Genomic DNA, 19,336 nt, shown 5'->3' on the forward strand with positions numbered 1-19,336 from the left:
TGATAGAACTGCTCCAATATTTGAGGGGCTCCTAGAAAGAAAGAAAGGAAATCAAACTATTTTCCAAAGCACCAAAAGGCAAGACAAGAAACAATGGATGGAAACTAACTAAGGAGAGAAGCAAGCCAGAACTAAGGAAAAGGTTCTTAATGGTGAGAGCAGTCAGCCTTCAGAAGTTGTAGGAGCTCCAACACTGAGCTTTCAAAAAGAGACTGGACAACCATTTGTTTGAAATGGTATATAGCAATTATGGCTAACCATTTTTCCCTTGGGTGCCAAAAGTGTGCATGTGCTCACAATAGCGTGCATGCGCGTGCCCACATCCATAATGTAATGCCCCCCATGCACGCCCTGCCCCCTTGTGCATGCACATGCAATCCCCCTGTGCTACCCCGCCCCCTTGTGCAGGCATGTGTGACCTCCCCTGCGCTCCCCCACCCACCGTGCATGTGCATGCAACCCTCCCCCCCGCACCCTGTTTTGGGCCTAGCAGATCTCCCTGTAGCTTCCGGAGGCTGGAAACAGCCCATTTCCGGACTTTCATAGACCAGTTTTTTGCCCTCGACAGAGTCTGGAGGTTCCAGAGGCTTTTCTGTACCCTCCAGGAGGGCAAAAACGGTCTTCCCCGGCCATACGGAGGCCCTCCGGAGGCCAGAAACAGTCCATTTCCAGACTTCTAGTAGGCCCATTTTTTGCCCTCCCAGAGCCTCTGCACGAGCCCTGTTCTTACCTGGCATCCAGAACAGGCCACATGGAGACTCCTGGGAGGGGAGGTGCAGCATGGGCATGCACACACGTCTCCTGCATGCATGGCAGAGACCTGAAAATCAGCTGGCTAGCAGAAGGCACACGTGCACGTGCAGTGGCGCTGATGTAGGGTGACGGCTTGTGTGCCCACAGAAATGGCTCCACGTGCCACCTGTGGCACACGTGTCATAGGTTTGCCATCACGGATATATAGGGTCTCCTGCTTGAGCAGGAGGATGGATTAGCAGACCTCCAAGGTCCCTTTCAACTTTGTTATTCTGTAGTCCATGTTCTAAGTCTTAAAGGTATAAATCTGAGGTATAAATATCTGCAAAGAGTACCGCAGCAGTGGAAGCCATTGATTGTGTAGCTTCTTCCAGTGATTTATATTATGGTATATGTGCAGTAACTTGATTTAGAGAGATATGAATGTTGAAATACTTGATGTAGTTCTGCTCTGCACTTGAATATCCACTTGTTTTAAAAATGGATTTTTTAAAAATAAACCACTTGACCAATGTTTCTGATATATCTGTCGGCATACACTTTGGGTACTCAGTGAATAAAATTCAAGTAATAGGATGCCAAAGTCTAAACTGGATTCCACATCAAGCTTTATATTCTATAAATACTAAATATATTTTTTTAAGTGTGTTTGATTTTTAAATCTATTTGATTTAATCCCAAAGAGGATTTTCAGTTGAACACATTTCCATCTCTCTGATAGGCACCCTAGTGCTAGCATAGTATACATTGACAGAATAGGAAACTCCTCTTTATGTTAGACTCGGAATTATATCTAGTATATTTCCAACCAAAGTTTAAGCATCACTAAAATTGATGAAAGTACAATTTTTAAAAGAAATATTTCAAATAAGGCTTTTGATAAAAATTCTATATTCCTAAGAAATGATTACTCAGTTTCTTAAATCTATGAATATCGGAATTTTTATTATGCCTAAATATTATACTGCAAGTTGTTTCTTTTTTTATGAAAAATGGAAAATAAACTGAAGCTTAGCTTATTCATGGTTGTTTTTTTGCTGCCACAAATTCCATTTATATTTCACTTAGAAAACTAGCTCATTTTTTCAGCTTAAAGGTAAAGGTAAAGGTTCCCCTCGCACATACATGCTAGTCGTTGCCGACTCTAGGGGGTGGTGCTCATCTCCGTTTCAAAGCCGAAGAGCCAGCGTTGTCCGAAGACATCTCCGTGGTCATGTGGCCGGCATGACTCAATGCCAAAGGCGCACGGAACGCTGTTACCTTCCCACCAAAGGTGGTCCCTATTTTTTCTACTTGCATTTTTACGTGCTTTCAAAACTGCTAGGTTGCAGAAGCTGGGACAAGTAACGGGAGCTCACCCCGTTACACGGCAGCACTAGGGATTTGAACCGCCGAACTGCCGACCTTTCGATCGACAAGCTCAGCTGTCTTGGCCCCTGAGCCACTGCGTCCCTTAGTTTTTTCAGCTTAGGAATTTTAAATTTCATATCTGGGTATTCTTAGGTTATTAGAAATGTCTGTATTCCTCAAATAACAATAGCACTTAGACTTATATAGGCTCCACAGTGCTTTACAGCATTCTCTGAGCAGTTTACAGTATTAGCATATTGTCCCCAACAATCTGGGTCCTCATTTTACTGATCTCAGAAGGATGGAAGGCTGAGTCAATCTTGAGTTGGTCAGGATCAAACTCCTGGCTGGGGGCAGTGAGTTAGCCTGCAATACTGCATTCTAACCACTGCGGCACCTGGATTAGATCAAATGGCAACACAAATCAAATAGGTTTGGAGAAACTACAATTGTCAGAATTCCCATCGTACTTGGAGTTCTAATGCTAACATATCCTGAAGACACAAGGCTAGAAATGGTTGGTCACTGAAGCTATCAATGGAGGACTGATGAGAGCATTTTATAATTGGGTTTACTTTTGCTGCCAGTTTGATACTTCCATTTAGTGTTAATAAGAAAATAGTAAGTTTTTTAAAAGAAGAGCTGTGACCTCTTGAAGAAAAGTAAACTCCATGAAGCTCATCGTTTTTTGGAAGAGAAATCGTGCTGCAAGTTGACACGTTCCAAAAATGAGATCATCTGAAAGAGAGGGGAAAAGAGGAACCCTCATAGGTGAGGTGAGCCAGCGGGCGGACAGATGTCTGTGAGATGGAAAACAAGGGTGATGGGAAGGAATTCTACGATAGGCATTGATCACTAAAAGGATAGAAAATATTATGTTTTTTCAATTCTATTGCACTGAATTGCCACAAACACTTTACATTCATTTTGTACCTCTGATAGCTCAGTACAAAATGCACAAGCATGAAGAATTCTGAGCAGAAAAAGAATGTGAGGGTTTGAATTTTACAAGATTCTCTTTTCAACTCTCTTATGTCTCAAGACCCATATTAAAAATGATGAAGTCAGAATTAAAGATACTTAAGTAATTCCTATTCCTTATTCCTTTTCAGATTTTCAGGGATGATAATAATAATAATAATAATGACAGTAGATTTGTGATATCCTTTTTTTATGATTATTATTTTCACACTACTTACCACACTTTGGAATGGTTTTCTTTTCCTGCTTATTTTCTCCCAAAGACTATGTAAATGACTTATTCATTCTTAATAGATGATGAACTCTGGATACACCTCTCACTTGATAGATGCGTGGATGGATAGATGGATACTGTATGTATTTGTATGCATAATTAATCCATAAGAAATAATGGAGTACATGCAAAATGTATATGTATGTGTTCTGAAATTAATTCTAGCAGTTCTTCAAGCTACAAAATATGCAAAAGCAGAAATGGAGAACCCTTGAAGCAATGTGGTAGAAATTGAGAATAGTACAACTTCTTTAGAGAAAGACTAAAGAACCAGCAAGGGATAGATGTCAGAATGATACTGCTGCTTGAAAAGTGAGTCAGTTTATTTATGGTTCAGCTGAAATGATACTACAACAATCTTTTCTTTCAAATATGGCATCTCTCTAAAGTCAGTAATCAGAGTGGTATGTTACTACCCTTTGGGCTTGTTGTATTACTCTGGTCTTTCAGAAGGAAACGAGATTTGGTGGCTTTGCAGTTCCACTTTTCAAGCGGAAAAATGAGAGGAGGAAATGCTTCATACTTCTAGCAATTTTACATGTCAATGCTTTTTTTCCCCTTAACTGAGCTCCAGCATTTCTTCTTTTACAGCTGATCAGCCACATCTGTCAGAAAAAAGGTAAAATATGTTAATTTGGTTGGTACCATCAACATGAATGTTTTTGTTTACTGTTATATATTTAGAAAGTTGCTAATTGTCTCACATCGAAGTAAAATATTTATGAAATAATAATAATAATAATAATAATAATATATTATTATTATTATTATTATTATTATTATTATTATTATTATTATTATTATTATTATTATTATTATTATTATTAGTGTTAGATCCAATGATGGAAGAGACGGACACAGCTCTTTCAGTAACAACAGCTCTTTATTAGTAGACCAGCACAACCCAACAGAGTGCTAGCCAATGAGATTCAAGTATTTTCCCGCCTTTTTGGAGGACCTGAGGGAAAGCTATAGCACACTCCTTATATGGTATATAACAAGTAATGTCACATATCCAATAGAAAATGAATCAAGAGGAACAGTTTAAAATGTTAAACCCTTGAAAAAATGAGCAAGAGAAGTGTGATCTATCAAAATTCTCATGGTAATTTTGCATTTGGTCACCTTAGAAATGGAAAGATGAAATTACCTTGGATCAAAATCTTTACTTTAAAAGACTTGTGCTGTCTTTACCAGATTACTGCCTTCTGTGATAGTAATAAAACACACAAAGCAATTCAAAGATTGTGGGAAATACAAGTCTCAGGTGAAGGTTGAGTGCCAGAGAATAAGGAAGTCAAAGTATGCTCATCCAACTCAGACAGGGTAAACTACTTGGCTAATTGAACAGATTTTTGCTTCAGCAATAAGGTGTTTGTGAAAAAAATTGTCTCAGAGAATAAATAGATAGCTGTAGTTACTGATCCATTAATTCATACTTATGGCCAAGTTACCGGTAAATGTTAAAAATGTCCTGCTTTGACAGAGTTTATAATTTGGCAGAAGTTGATTTCTCTCATGGGAATAACTGCACAAGCATGAAATGTTCAGGTTGTGTGTTTGAAATCTGACAAATTTAGAATCTGGATATGGTCTATTTCCATTTTTCAAACTCTTGGCCAGGAAAATGTTTTAAAGTGCAGTCCTAAATATGAAGCAAATTCCAGAAAATCCTACCGATCAAAATTAACCCGATACTGACTTTAATTCACTTTTAGATTTAGCAATCTAGGGGGAAAAGGGCAGTTTGGTGTAGTAGATTAAGCTGGAAACTGGCAGACTGTAAGTTTAGTCTTGCCTTAGTCACACAGAAAAGCTGGGTGATCTTGGACCAGTCACTTTCTCTCAGCCCTAGGAAGGAGGCAATGGCAAATCACTTCTGAAAAACCCTGGCCAAGAAAACTGCAGGGACTTGTCCAGGCAATCTCCAAATATTGGCCACAAATGAATGGATGGAAAAGAAACATCCAGGAAAGCATAATGCAGGACTGTCAAGCTCCCAGCCCATGGGCCGGATGCGTCATGCGCTGGCCATGCCCACACCCAGTTTAGTGAAGGGGGAAAAAGTCCCAATACGTCATGTGTTGCTTCCATGATGATGTGAGTTTGACAACCCTGGCATAGTCAGCTTGCTTGGTGATGCAAAATAACTCCTTGGTCTTGCATCACTGCAGCTTCCTTGAACAATGCCAGTCTGCTATTGTTGTGACCCAGGCCCAAGTAGGTAGTAGTAAACTCAAGTCAGTTTAAAAACAAACAAACTTTATTAGAACAGCTGAGAATTAACTCATACTCAGTGTAGTCCAAACTAAATCAAAGCAAATTCTTCCTAACACAATTCTTCAGTCTTATCACCAACCTTGGTCTAATTAGGCAAACTGCCAAAGGCTTTTCTTGGCAAAAGTTCAAAAGCAGAAAATGCCGACAAGAAATAAATGCAGCTACAATAGAGAATATAAATATAGAACAGAATCAGGAAATGATTACATATAAAGATCTTTTGTATACTGAAAGAGGTAGTTTGCAATTAAAATCTCTGCACGTATTAAAAGAAGAAGGGAAAAATTATACTTGGTTTCAATATGGGCAACTACATGCTAGATGGAAGGAAGATCAGAAAATTGGTATAGTGCAGAATGAGGAAAATTTGGTAAAGCAAATTAGAAATCAGTCTCAGGAGCATATAAAGCGATTGTAGAATGTGTTATTTGAAATAGATTCTGAAAGGGATTTGGTAAAGGACTGTATGATAAAGTGGGCACAAAACTTATTGGACATATTATTGGAAACTTGGGGAAAAATTTGGGTTAGAAATGTTAAATTTACCCAGGCACAGAATTTAAGGGAAAATTTTTATAAAATGTTTTATAGATGGCATTTGGATCCTAAGAAACTATTGTGTATGTATCCAGATATGCAAGCAAAATGTTGGAGATGTAATTGTGATGATGCTACATATTTTCATATTTGGTGGACTTGCAAGAATATTAAGGCTTTTTGGATAAGAATTTGGTGGATTTTACAAAATGTTTTGAAAAAGAAGATAAAGTTCCGGCCGCAATTTTTTCTACTGGGAATTATCACGGACTGTACAGTAATTGAGACTAAATTGATTTTAAATCTAATAACAGCGGCAAGATTATTGATAGGACAGTATTGGAAGAAAAAAGAATTACCTACAACAGAAGAATGGATATTGAAAGCTGCCAATTTGGCTGAGATGGCAAAAATCTCAGCCTTTTTGAAAGACAATACGCAAGAAAGATACTTAAATGAATGGAAAAAATGGATTGACTATATCCAAAACAGATATCAGACTAAGAGATATCAGACTGCCTTTGAATGATTAGGATGTATTATTTTTGATTGTATTGGGGGAGGTTGGGATTTGATGAGAAATGCAGGAGTATAACTGAGTTAGGAGGGAAAATTTTTAGCATATGCTTGTTTTATTTTTAACTATACTTTGTGTTTGTTCCGGGAAGTTGGGGGGGAGGGGGGTTTTGAAAGGGAGGGGGGAGGGGAGTAGAGGGGAGGAGGGGGGAAGGGGGGAAGCTTTTTTTTTTTTTGGTAAAAACTCTTTCAATTAAAAAAAAAAGAAATAAATGCAGCAAGACAAGGCTATTAACGTTGTTTTCCGGCAAAGAGCCCAAACGCCGTTGCTGGTCTTTTAAGTCTTATGGGAGGGGCCAATCATCTCTTGGCCCTACTCCTGAGTTGTCCTCTTTGCTTTCTGGCAAAGCAAGCCTTCTGGCAGCTCTTCTCATGTGTGCATTAGGAACAGGCTCCTCCTGTTCCTCTGCCTCACTACTGTCAGTCTCTGGAGGCTCTGGAGTCCGCATATCACTCCCAGATGGCCCTGGCCCCACCTCTGCCTCCAACACAGAGCCCTCATCCAGGTCTTCCCCAGCCTCCAGGACTGGCCCATGTTCTACCTCAGCCTCATCGCTGTACGACTCCACTGCCAGCTCCGCAGACTGCTGGCGGACCACAACAGCTATGGAGGACATACCACCATCTGTGCATTGGTGTCAATTTGCCTGTACCTGAAAAGGAAATGCCACATTTCAGTCCAAACATCAAATAAAATATGTGGCTGCACAGGGAAGGAATATTTCTGGCTGGGGTAGGCAACAGTGGGGAGAGAAGAGAATATTTGTAGCTCAGGGTTGAAATGAGGAGTCCTTGGTGCTTTCTGAGCTTGCTTGTTTTCCTGCAGACATTTCATTTCCTTAACTAGGTAACATCATTAGTGTTTGCAAGAAAACAAGCAAGCTCAGAGAGCACCAAGGACCTCTCAGTGGGGAAAAAAATCGAGACAGAAGGGTTTCCTTGCAACAACAAGTGCTTATAATGTGTACCCTGTTTCCCCAAAAATAAGACCCAACCAGAAAATAAGTCTTAGCATGATTTTTCAGGATCTTCGTAATATAAGCCTTACCCCCAAAATAAGCCCCAGTTAAGATTGTCAGCCAGTTGGGTGCATTTAGTACCGTGTTTCCCCCAAAATAAGATCTAACCAGAAAATAAGCCCCTAATGCGTCTTTTGGAGCAAAAATTAATATAAGATCTGGCCTTATTTTCGGTAGTTGGAAAGAGGGGCAACCAAAATGTTCTGGGTTTTGTTTCTGCTAAAATCAGTTTCTGTTCCAGGCAAAACTGAACTCATCTCTAGTGCTACTTGCCATTGTTGGATGAGCAATGGTGAGAGTCAAGCTGAAATTAAATCCAAAGGTTAAACTGCTGTTAGACTTTTTTTTTTTTTTTAAAGGCTTTGGATTAGAGATTCATTCTTTTCTGGATGGGGTTGCACTATTTCGAAAGAGCAGATTTGTGGTTTAGAGATACTGCTTGACTTGTCATCTGCTGCTGGGTTCCCAGATAATGTTAGGGACAACCAATGGATTAATGCAGTTATTGTATACTGAGGCATAAACTGTAGTTATCTTTGGGCATTTGAATTTAGCAACAATGATCCATGCTTTAGTCGGTGCTTAAATAGAGCAAGCAAGCTGTCAATGAATGCACTATTATGAAAAGGCACATTGATTGCTTGTCATTTTCTGGGCATAAGTTGAGATGTTTTAACTTTTAAAAGCCTAAAGACTTCCTTAAATAGTCAGGTCCTGTCCTAGTGTAAAGGTGTCTGGATGTTATTTATTGTTTATTTATTTTGCTATAGTTTGGATGTTGTTCATTCTAACAAGGTTCTAAATGACTTGCACAGTTTTTTTTAAAAGACAACCCACAGTATTAAAACACACACACACACACCAGAAAGCACACCAGAAAGCACACCAGAAGCAAAACAACGCCCAAGGAAAAGCCACAACTTCCAAATGACAGCGACTAATATTAAAGTTGCCGGGAAGGGCCTTTTTAAAGATCTTGTTACTTTCTGAGATGTTCTGTATTTATTTTGGGCTTATGGCAGAATATCCTTGGTTGCTTCCCTGCTATGAAATGCAGTTCTTGAAGAATTATGCAGCTCCACTGACATTCGACAAACAAACAAGCAACGATTCTGCAATGAAGCTGATTCAATTTCTTTCCGTTGAAAGCTTGGTTTTTGCGCCTAATCAGTTTTCCTACTTTTTTTTATTAGGCAAAAGGTAGCTTTGAAAGTTTACAAAAATACTTTATAAAAAGAAGCCTTTTAAATAGATTTTTAAAGTCTTGCACTGGTGAAGCATAGCTTAGCATTCTATCGGGTAAGATTCATCTAGTGAAGAAGGACAACCCGTCCCTTGTTTTAAAACCTTCCACTCTATTGCTATACAGGAAGGGTATTTCAAGGTCATGCAGAATACACAACTGTCCTCTATATTTTTATTGGGAAGGCATAAACCTGATGGACGGCAGAGTTTTCATTTTGAAGCTTAATTGGGAGCCAGGTTTGAAGGAATAACAAAACTTTTGGCTTATGCCAGCAGAGATTTTTAATCACTCTTGTTTTCTTTGGTTCTTAGGTAATTTTAATTATTGATTGAAGAGCTCGAACAGTGAATGGTTATTTTATTGGGCATATTATAATGTCTTAAACTGTGATTTAAGTTGTATTGAAAGTTTAACTTTAGCTGGGCCTTTCTCCAACTTGAACCAGTTATTCTAGACCGTTCCTAGAAAATTCTTTTAGGCATTCAGTTTGCACTGAGGTTCTTCTCTGAAGTAAGGTGCTGACCAAAGAAATTAATTAAGAAGTGGAGAAGAAGGGAATGGTTTAAGGATGTAGTTGGCAACCTTAACAAACTTGTAGTCATTGCTGTCTGAGAGGAGAAGTCCGTGAATGAAACATACAAGATTTTGTTGCAAAATTGACTTCAGCATATGACTTGGAAGTAAACACTTCCAAAAGTGTTTACAAAAACCTTCATCCTAGATAATTGTGTGTAGACTTTATTTTTTATTTGAAGCTTTTAAATCCTAGAGTAAACTATAAAACTCAGCAATAAAACCCTAATAGTTTCCAGACATTGTGATCAGACATTGACAGTAACTCTTGCTTGGCTTAGGATGGCAATCTACATTTGTACATAATCAGTACACTGCCCATGTTTGCCTCAATTGAGAATGTTGGGTTGATTAGTTTAATGATCCATTTGTCTTACAGATTATCTACAGTATTCTCAGGTGTCTTTTCCAACACCAAACATTTAACCATTATGTAGCCTGGCATATGTGCACTTGTTACACATGCTGAGTCAAATAGTATTAACTGTTCGGCAAGTGGAAGAATGATGATGACATAGAAGACAAGAGAGGCAAAATAGAAGAAGCTGTGATAACTTGGTCTTCTATTATATGAAGAGATTTAAGTTATACAAATATTCTTCTCTGTATGTTTTTTATCCTATTCCAAACACTGCTGACTCTGATCCATTTACTAACCTACAACCAGTGATAAGGTTAAAACAACATACAGCAATATCAATAGAAAATTTTCAACACTAAGGAGTAACTTATAATCAAAGACATTCACTCTCCAGGAAACAGCCAGGTCTTAATAGCTTTGTAGAAGACCACAAGAATTGAAGGCTGTCTGATGTCAGGAGCACTTTCGTTCAGAGAAAGGCAACAACTGAGCAAGCTCACCCTTGAGATCCTGTAGACAGCAACCTTAAGGGTCAAGATCTTAATGAATGAGCAGAAACCACTGGACTTCCTTGCATTAAATCTTACATTCCGATAATGGGGGAAATAATGTAGGTAACTTGTATGTGAAGTTTTTGTTTTGTTTTTCCCATTCAGTAAATTATTACAACTTCTTATATCTGCAACAATTATAGAAATGAATATAATGATTTGGCCTAAAAAATAGGACTAAAAGATAACATTATTTCCCTGTAGCAATCTTCTTCGCAAATAATAGTTGAATATTTACATTCTATCATTTTCTGTCAGGGAAATAGAAAGACAATGCATGATCAAGTAGAAGACACAAAGAATGCATAAAGTAGGAGGAATATGGATAAGTATGCTAGGTAACTTGCAGCACATGTTTTATGAGGCATTAGTAATCAAAAGGACACTCCATTAATATGAAATGTGCATTTCCTTCATACATATGTCTCTTGCTCTTAAGAAAAACAAGATGTATACCGTGTATATTTACAGTTTTATATTTATACTTTATACTTACAGTATTCTCTGGATATATACAACTTTAAGAAAGATCCTGTTTTGTAATCTTCAGTACTGAATATTTGCATTTTAATATTTAACTAAACCCAGATCTTTTGTATGTTTAAAAATAACATTTGATTCTATCTATCTATCTATCTATTGAGATTGGCCTATCTGCCAAGAAAAAGTGAATTCTCTGGTTACTGTGTCTCTAGCAAGTAATATAACACTAAGTATTTAAACTTATCACTTATCACAATACATGATTTATGATGAATGTATTTTTACAATGACTATGATCATGATTTATCACTTAATTGCTTGTATGTACACTGAGAGCTTATGCACCGGAGACAAGTTCCTTGTGTGTCCAATCATACTTGGACAATAAAGAACTCTCTTCTCTTCTATTTTGTACTTAGTCTAGCAGTTAAGATGCTGGGCTTGTTGACCAGAAGGTTGGCAGTTCAAGATCCAAAGAGCACATGACAGAGTAAGCTCCTGTTCTTGCCCCAGTTCCTGTCAACCTAGCAGTTCGAAAGCATGCAAATACGAGTAGATAAATGGCTACCACTTTGGTGGGAAGTAAACAAAGTTCCATGTGCCACGTAGTCATACTGGCTATATGCTGGCTCCTTCAGCTAGGAAACAGAAATGAGCACCATCCCCTAGAGTCGGACATGACTAGTCAGAATAAACCTTTATTTTATTGGCAATTATTTTGACCTAATAATTGCCAATAAAACAGCACAGGATGTAAGACCACTATTTCTTTTAGGCACCAGAGTTAGGAGGCAGATTTAAAGTATGTCCTGGAATGTTTGTGGTGGCACAAGAACAGTCCTGCTACTATCCCATAGCTGGAGATGGAGGCAGGCAGTGGTGGGATTCAGCCAGTTCGCACCACTTTGGGAGAACCGGTTGTTAACTTTCTGAGCAGTTTGGTGAACTGGTTATTAGAAGAAATCATTAGGGCAGAAAACCGGTTGTTAAATTATTTGAATTCCACCACTGGAGGCAGGGTGTGAAATCCCAGAATACTTCTGGGACAGTTGATTTTGGACTTCCAGATTTCCAGTCTATGTTTCTCTGCCATTTGCTATAACAGTTTGCTCATTTATCAATACCAGATGCACTATCGATTTGACCGTTCGTCTTAAACCGATTTGAACATTTCAATAATGCCAAGCATTGCATAATTATTTTTAAATTCTCCAATATTAACATCCAGGGGAAAATATGAAATTATAGTGCAAACCCATCCCTAGAAGATGACAGGCTATTAGTAATGATTACCATTAGCCTCGGTTTCAAATTTTACCTAATTCATTTTAAGCCTGCGCTTTTCTTGTAAGGAATTCACAACAGCATGCAAAATTCTTCAGTTGTTTAGGCTAAGAGTTAATGTCGAACAAGGTCACCCAATGAGTACTTTGGCTGAGCGGGATGTTATTCTGGCCTAAAATATTGACTGTTAGACAGATCATCCACAGAAGTACTGTATAAAACTCCAAAAATCTCTTTTCTGGCGCTATTACGAATGAATGACCTATGCTTAGACAACTTCCTTCCATTCCCTATCATGTTGCGATATACCAATTGCTTATTAATCATGATCTCATTGAAGCGCCATACAGGTAGTTCTCGACTTACAACAGTTCATTTAGCGACCATTCGAAATTACAGCAGCACTGAAAAAAGTGACTTATGACCATTTTTCACACTTAAGACAGTTGCAGCATCCCCAAGTCGTGTGATTTACATTCAGATGCTTGAGAACTGGTTCATATTTATGATGGTTGCACCGTCTCAGGGTCATCTAATCATCTTTTGTCAACTTCTGACAAGCAAAGTCAACGGGAAAGCCACATTCAGCAAATAACTTATGTTCCTGACTTTACAAATGCGGTGATTCACTTAACAAATGTAGCAAGAAAAGTTGGGGCAAAAGTCACTTAACACATTTCTCCCTTAGCAACATAAATTTTAGGCTCAATTGTGGTCGTAAATCGAGGATTAATTGTACTTTTATGTCTTTTTGGTTGCAGCAGAATGTAAATGGAAGAGTGATTTCAGATATATATATATATGCTCTGTTACATTTTCTAGCACTTTCCAGCTATTTCATTGCAAGCAAAAATGTTGGGGAATAAATTACCGCACATGTTATCTCTAGGCATATTTTCTCTTCTGGTATTATCTCCCTCTGATATAATTTTCTGAAAAGTATGTAAAAACTCGGCTGAAACAGCTGGACCAGAAGAGCTGAACTTGTAAAATATAGTCTACACACATGCATTTTAGCTCAGCACTAAGAGTGAAGCAGAATAGGCAGGAAAAAAAATCAAGGAAATTTCCATTCCATTCGGCATATGTTGAACCAGACAGATTTAAACAGACATTTTAAGTGTTAGGATCCTGCATTTTTCTGAGAGAGTGTTTTGGGGCTTGCAAAGCATCACTTTTTTTTTTTTTTTGGCTTCGATAAACAGCAGCCCATCTTTTTCAGATTTTCACACAACTCTGAAAAAAGTTGGTTCTGCCTTAAGGAATCCACTTATTTAAATTCAAGCAGCAGATTTTTTTTTTTCAAGCTCACATTTCAGCAAGCTGAAAAAGGTCTGGCTGCTTCAGTGAATAATGCTGTGTTTGTACTTGGGTGAGGTTGGAAGTGTTTCTCAACCATTTTTAAAGGATGCACAGTCCTATTAAATCTGTATTTGCTATAAATGTACCATCAAACTGGGATAGTTTGTAAAGCAGTACCAGTTTCTTCTCAAAGCCCTTTAGCTTTCTTATTTTTTAGAAATGCACTCAGTTTTTGTCTTTTGTTACTCACTTTCAATCAACTCAGCTGTTTTCTTCGGCATTGATTAAAATAACAGAAAAGTAGCAGTTAGTTGCAGTTAACACGGTATATTCATTCTCCGCCACTGAAAAAGGGAAAAAAATAAATAAATCCCCACATAATTTATCAAGACTAGCCATTCACAATACCGGAAACTAGACTATTATTTCCATACGATATAGTGATGTGGTTTTGTTATGTTGTGGTTTTGCATTGCACTTTATAATATTTTGCCATTATATGCCAAATAATATGCCATTATCAGAATATATAATAGAATAATAGAGTTGGAAGAGACATTGGAGGCAGAGGCGGTATTCAGCAGGTTCTGATCAGTTCTGGAGAACCGGTAGCGGAAATTTTGAGTAATTCGAAGAATCGGTAAATACCACCTTTGACTGGCCTGGCCCAGTGGTGAGTTGCTCCCAGTTCTATCCGGTTCTTGCAAACCAGTAGTAAAAGCGGCGGGAGGCTCTGCTCACCCGCCTGGATGTCATAATGGACGATCTGTGCATGGTCCCGTTGCGAACCAGCAGTAAAGATAAGTAGAAACCACCCCTGGCCCCACCCCATCTATTCTCTGCCTCCTAAGTCCCAGCTGATTGGGAGGAAATGGGGATTTTGCAGTAACCTTCCCCTGGAGTGGGGAGTGAATGGAGATTTTACAGTATCGTTCCCCTGCTACGCCCACCAAGCCATGCCATGCCCACCAAGCAACGCCCACAGAACTGGTAGTAAAAATGTTTGAATCCCACCACTGGTTGGAGGTCTTCTAATCCAACCCCCTGCTCAGGCAGGAAATCCTATATCATTTCAGACAAATGGTCATCCATTCTCTTCTTAAAAACCTCCAGTGTCGGAGCACCCATCAGACGTTTTTGGAGCATCATAGGTTGCCAAAGTTGGCAAGATCTCTGCCCCAACTTTATCTTGTCTGGAGGAATTATTTCCCATAATAAACTGCATTTTAAAGCTGAAAAAGCATTACTTTTTTAAAAACTAAACTCAGGGGGTTCCTGTTCTCATGTGGATGGCAGTTGCCATTATTCCTTCTGTTCCCAATATGCTGTGGCAAGCAACAAGCATAGCTGAAGTCTATAAATGTCAGCTTCGTGCCATCAAAAGAGATGAAGGGAACAGCCATGCATTCAGAAGCAACTTTTCAGCTTCCCTGGAAGGGAAAACACTAGCAGCTTTGTAAGTTCCCTGCTGGATCCTAGCCAGCTTTGCTGAGTGCCCTGTGCTTTCCAAGAACTTGCATTTGAGTGTAAAGTTGCCTGTGAGCCTTCTGGATTGTTAACCTCTTCTAAATGATTTGGATGAAGTAATTGAAGAAAGGTGGGGAGGGAAAATGCCAACAAAGCAGACATCTTTTTACTTTTCTTTTGTTCCCGTGCCAGGCGTGCTGGAATTGGCAAGGCCAGCAAAGCTCCAGGTTGCAAAGACTTTCAATACGTGCAATAGGTTAATGTTCACCGAAGTGCAGGTTTGCCGATCAAAGAACAGATTAAAAAAAAAAAAAACTAGCTTACAAACAGCAGCTGGGCACATTATTTACCACAGGTAAATGGTTGAAAATATTTTCTGGTGTGTGTGGAGCCAGCAGTAACAGCTGCCAAGTTTATGAAAAGAACCAAATGAACATTTCATTGCCTGGAACACATTGAAATTAACTGTTATACTCTGTCATTTGATTGTTTTTTTTTAAAAAAAATCAGATGATTTTAAAGGTCGCGTAATTAGGCCATTAGTAGAAAAAAAGGAAGCAAGGACAGATTAAATGCTTGTGCTCGTTTTTGTTTATGGTGTCTGTATTTCTCTGGGTATACGGATGTTTGTGTTTGCAGAGATTAGACCTCTACATGTAACAGAATATGCCAAATATTCAAACTGGTTTTAAAAAAGGCCAAGGAGCATGAGATATTGTTGCTGATGCATGCTGGATTATTGAGGAAACTACAGAATCTCCAAAAGAAGTCAATATGTGTTTCACTGATTACAGAAAGATGTTTGATGGTGTCGGCCATGTCAATATGTGACATGACGCACTTCTTAAAGTAGGAATTTCAAACATATCATTCTCCACATGAGGAACCTAGACCCACGTGTCAGAAAGTCGTCGTCCAAATGGACCATGGCAAAATAATTGGATTTTGAAGACAGAGCATAGAAAGAGCATGAATGCTTTTGAGCATTGGTGTTGAAGAAGACTCCTGAGAATTAGATGGATAGCTAAGAAAAGAAAACGATGAACAAAACATCCCAGAATTTTCACTTGAGGCATAAATGAGCAGGCTGGAATTATCACGTTTTGGATACATTATGCGATAGATGCATTGTTGAAAGACCAGAAGAACCAAGTTGGAGTCTATGTGGTTGCTAAAGGATGACAAAAACTTGTCGACACCTAATCTATTATGTGTGTGTTTTTGTTTGCATTAAATGGCGAGTTGTAATTATAATATTATTTTGAAGATGATTAGCATTCAATAGTTTTGATCAGAAAATCGCTGGGATAGAAGCTGTATACAATCTTGCTCAGGAGCACGTTTCTTTATATAATCATGAAAGCAAAAATGAAATGGTAAATATTTGTACCAACAAACCTACAGTCTAGGATTCAATATGAGCAAATTAAATAAAAAATAAAAATAAAAATTGCTTAATGCTTGCTTTTCTGTTCAGCAGACAAAGAAGAAAATACCTATGTTTATCCCTAAAAAGATTGACGTGTAAGCAGTCAAGATTTCACCCTGTCGTTTATCAAATATTAACGTGGCAATCAGTATTGTTTGCTAGGTGAATCATGTTAAAATGAACACAGCAGGCCCCGAATGACTATCTGGAGTTTAAGTTTAGAATTGTCTGGTTAGATCATTTGCTAACACAAACCAATTCCAAATGGTTCCTTGACTAGAAATGCTCCTTAATGGACAGTTTATTTTTCTGTTTTAGATGACTCAGGCAGGAGGGAACTTTACCTCTTCTTTTGATCGCTCTGGGGTATCCAGGGAAATCGCTCAGGAGTGCCTAATCCCTCCCAAAACAAACTGTCATTATAGGAGACCAGGTGGAGAGATGCCAGAGCCTGATTAACAGCATGCAAGTTAATGAAGTGTTCAAGGCCTTTAGTGAGAGATTAGTTTTTTAATTGTTTAGATAGTGCTTTTAATGACCCGCTCCTTGACAGTTTTTATCCTGCTCAATTTTTTCAGCACACTGTACTGGGAAAGCCATGAGCGGTTCCATTTTACAAAATTAAATCTGGTGTAGTGCAAGTCCCTATGCTAGGAACCTGAAAGTGGGTTATACAGTTCCAACTGACTTGCAAAATCATTCTGCCTTTAGGAAACTGGCTGACTTCACACAATATTCTAAACCAGGCTTAATAGAGAACAACTGCAGTGTTTGTATACATTCTATTCACTCTGCCCGCTCCCAAGTAATTTATACTACAACTGAATATGGTGGGGGGGGTCCGGTTCCTACAACACAATACAAGTAGTTCTCGACTTACCACAGTTCACTTAGTGACTGTTCAAAGTTACAACGGCACTGAAAAAGTAACAATTTTTCACACTTAGAAAGGTAGCCCCCACCCCTCCTAGAAGAATGAAATATTTTAGAAAATATTAAAAAGGCAGAATATTATATTTCCCCTAAAAGAGAAATATAAATCTCAAGGGAGACAGAAATTCAGCCTCAGCTCCCTGCCCCCAGCAGATATTTGGTGCCTATTAAGAAGGACTGGGCCAGCCTATCTACAAAACAAAAGACCTTCAGTTCCAGGGTGATGGAATTAGCAGCAGGGCTCACTGCATTACAAAATCACCAGGGGACATTGCATCAGCCCAAGGTTGAACCAAACTTGATTCAGACAAACATGACTCTACATAGCCCCATGGGACAGCAACCAATACAATATATGCTCTTACCCAGTGGTGGGATTCTGCCGGTTCTAGGCAGTTCGGCTAAACCATTTGTTAAATTGGTGGCTTGCCCCACCTCTTGCCCCACCCCTCCCCACCACTACTTACTAGCCTTGGAGCAGACCGAACTGAACCATTTGTTAAATTGCTGGCTTGCCCACCCTTTGCCCCGCCCCTCCCCACCACTACTTACTGGCCTTGGAGCAGACCGAACTGAACCGTTTGTTAAATTGCTGGCTCGCCCACCCTTTGCCCCGCCCCCCCCCCCCCACCACTACTTACTGGCTTCGGAGCAGACCGAATCGAACCATTTGTTAAATTGATGGCATGCCCACCCCTCGCCCCGCCCTGCCCAAGCCTGCTTTCCTACCTTTGCTGTGGCCTCCCATTCTGTCCCCCACCTTGGACTGCCCACCTCAGACTGCCCCGATCGCTCCAGCAGCAGAACAGGCAAGTACAGCCAAGTGCTGCCCTCGGGGAAGCAGGACTGGGAAAGGTGGTCGACTTGTGCTCGCCCAGCTGCCAGCCACAACCTACCCCCATCCAAGGACCTTGCTGGCCACATGGCCACCGATCGCAGCCTACCCCCATCAAAGTGCCTCGCTGGCCACTCTATCCAAGTGCCTCACTGGCCACCGGCCATGAACCGCAGCCTGCCCCCATCCAGATGCCTTGCTAGCCACCCGATCCAAGTGCCTCACTGACCACCCGGCTGCCAACCACTAAGGAGGTGCTTGGATGGGGCTAGCTTGTGGTCAGCGGCCGCGTGGCCAGTGAGGTGCTTGGATTGGGTGGGGAGCGGCCACAAGCTGCTGGCTACCCTATCCAAGCGCCTCACTAGCCATCTGATCCAAGAGCCTCGCTGACCACGTGGCCGCCAACCGCAGCCTATCCCCATCCAAGCGCCTTGCTAGTGGCTGGTGGCCGCATGGCCAGTGAGGCGCTTGGATTGGGTGGGCAGCGAGGCGCTTGGATCGGGTGGCCAGTGAGGCGCTTGGATCAGGTGGCTAGTGAGGCACTTGGATCGGGTGGGCAGCGGCCGCAAGCTGCTGGCTATTTCATCCAAAAGCCTCACTAGCTACCTGTTGTGACCCAGGTTCCTGGACCCGGACTCCTGGACTCGGATGATTCAGAAAGTGAGGGAGAAGACCTGGCCAGCCCTGCTTCTCTTGAGCCCTTTCCCTCCCTGGCACCCACTCAAAGGGAGGAGGAGGGGCCGGCACAGCCTGATTCCATGGAGCCTCCTTCTGATTTGGCAACGCCCCAAGAACAGTTTTGGAGCGATGCAAGGTTACGTAGACGGGATCGCCGTGCGCAGCAGCGGAAGAGTTGGGACAAAGCCAAGTCATAATTGTCATGCAGTGACATCTGCAGAGACTATAAATAGGAGGCGGGACTTCCTGGTTTTTTGTCTTGGACAAAGTAATGAGTTGGCGCGAGCTAATGAATTGGCGCGAGCTAACTGTTTCAATGGAGGGAAGAATATATTCGTGAGTAATTCTGGCCTTATCTATAATTTCCTCGTTATCTCCAGAAACTTGGCAGGCCCGTGGGTAGACGTGGCCAGGACATGTATCT

The sequence above is a fragment of the Ahaetulla prasina genome, chromosome 2 (genome assembly GCF_028640845.1).
Source record: "Ahaetulla prasina isolate Xishuangbanna chromosome 2, ASM2864084v1, whole genome shotgun sequence".
NCBI classification, from domain to species: Eukaryota; Metazoa; Chordata; class Lepidosauria; order Squamata; family Colubridae; genus Ahaetulla; species Ahaetulla prasina.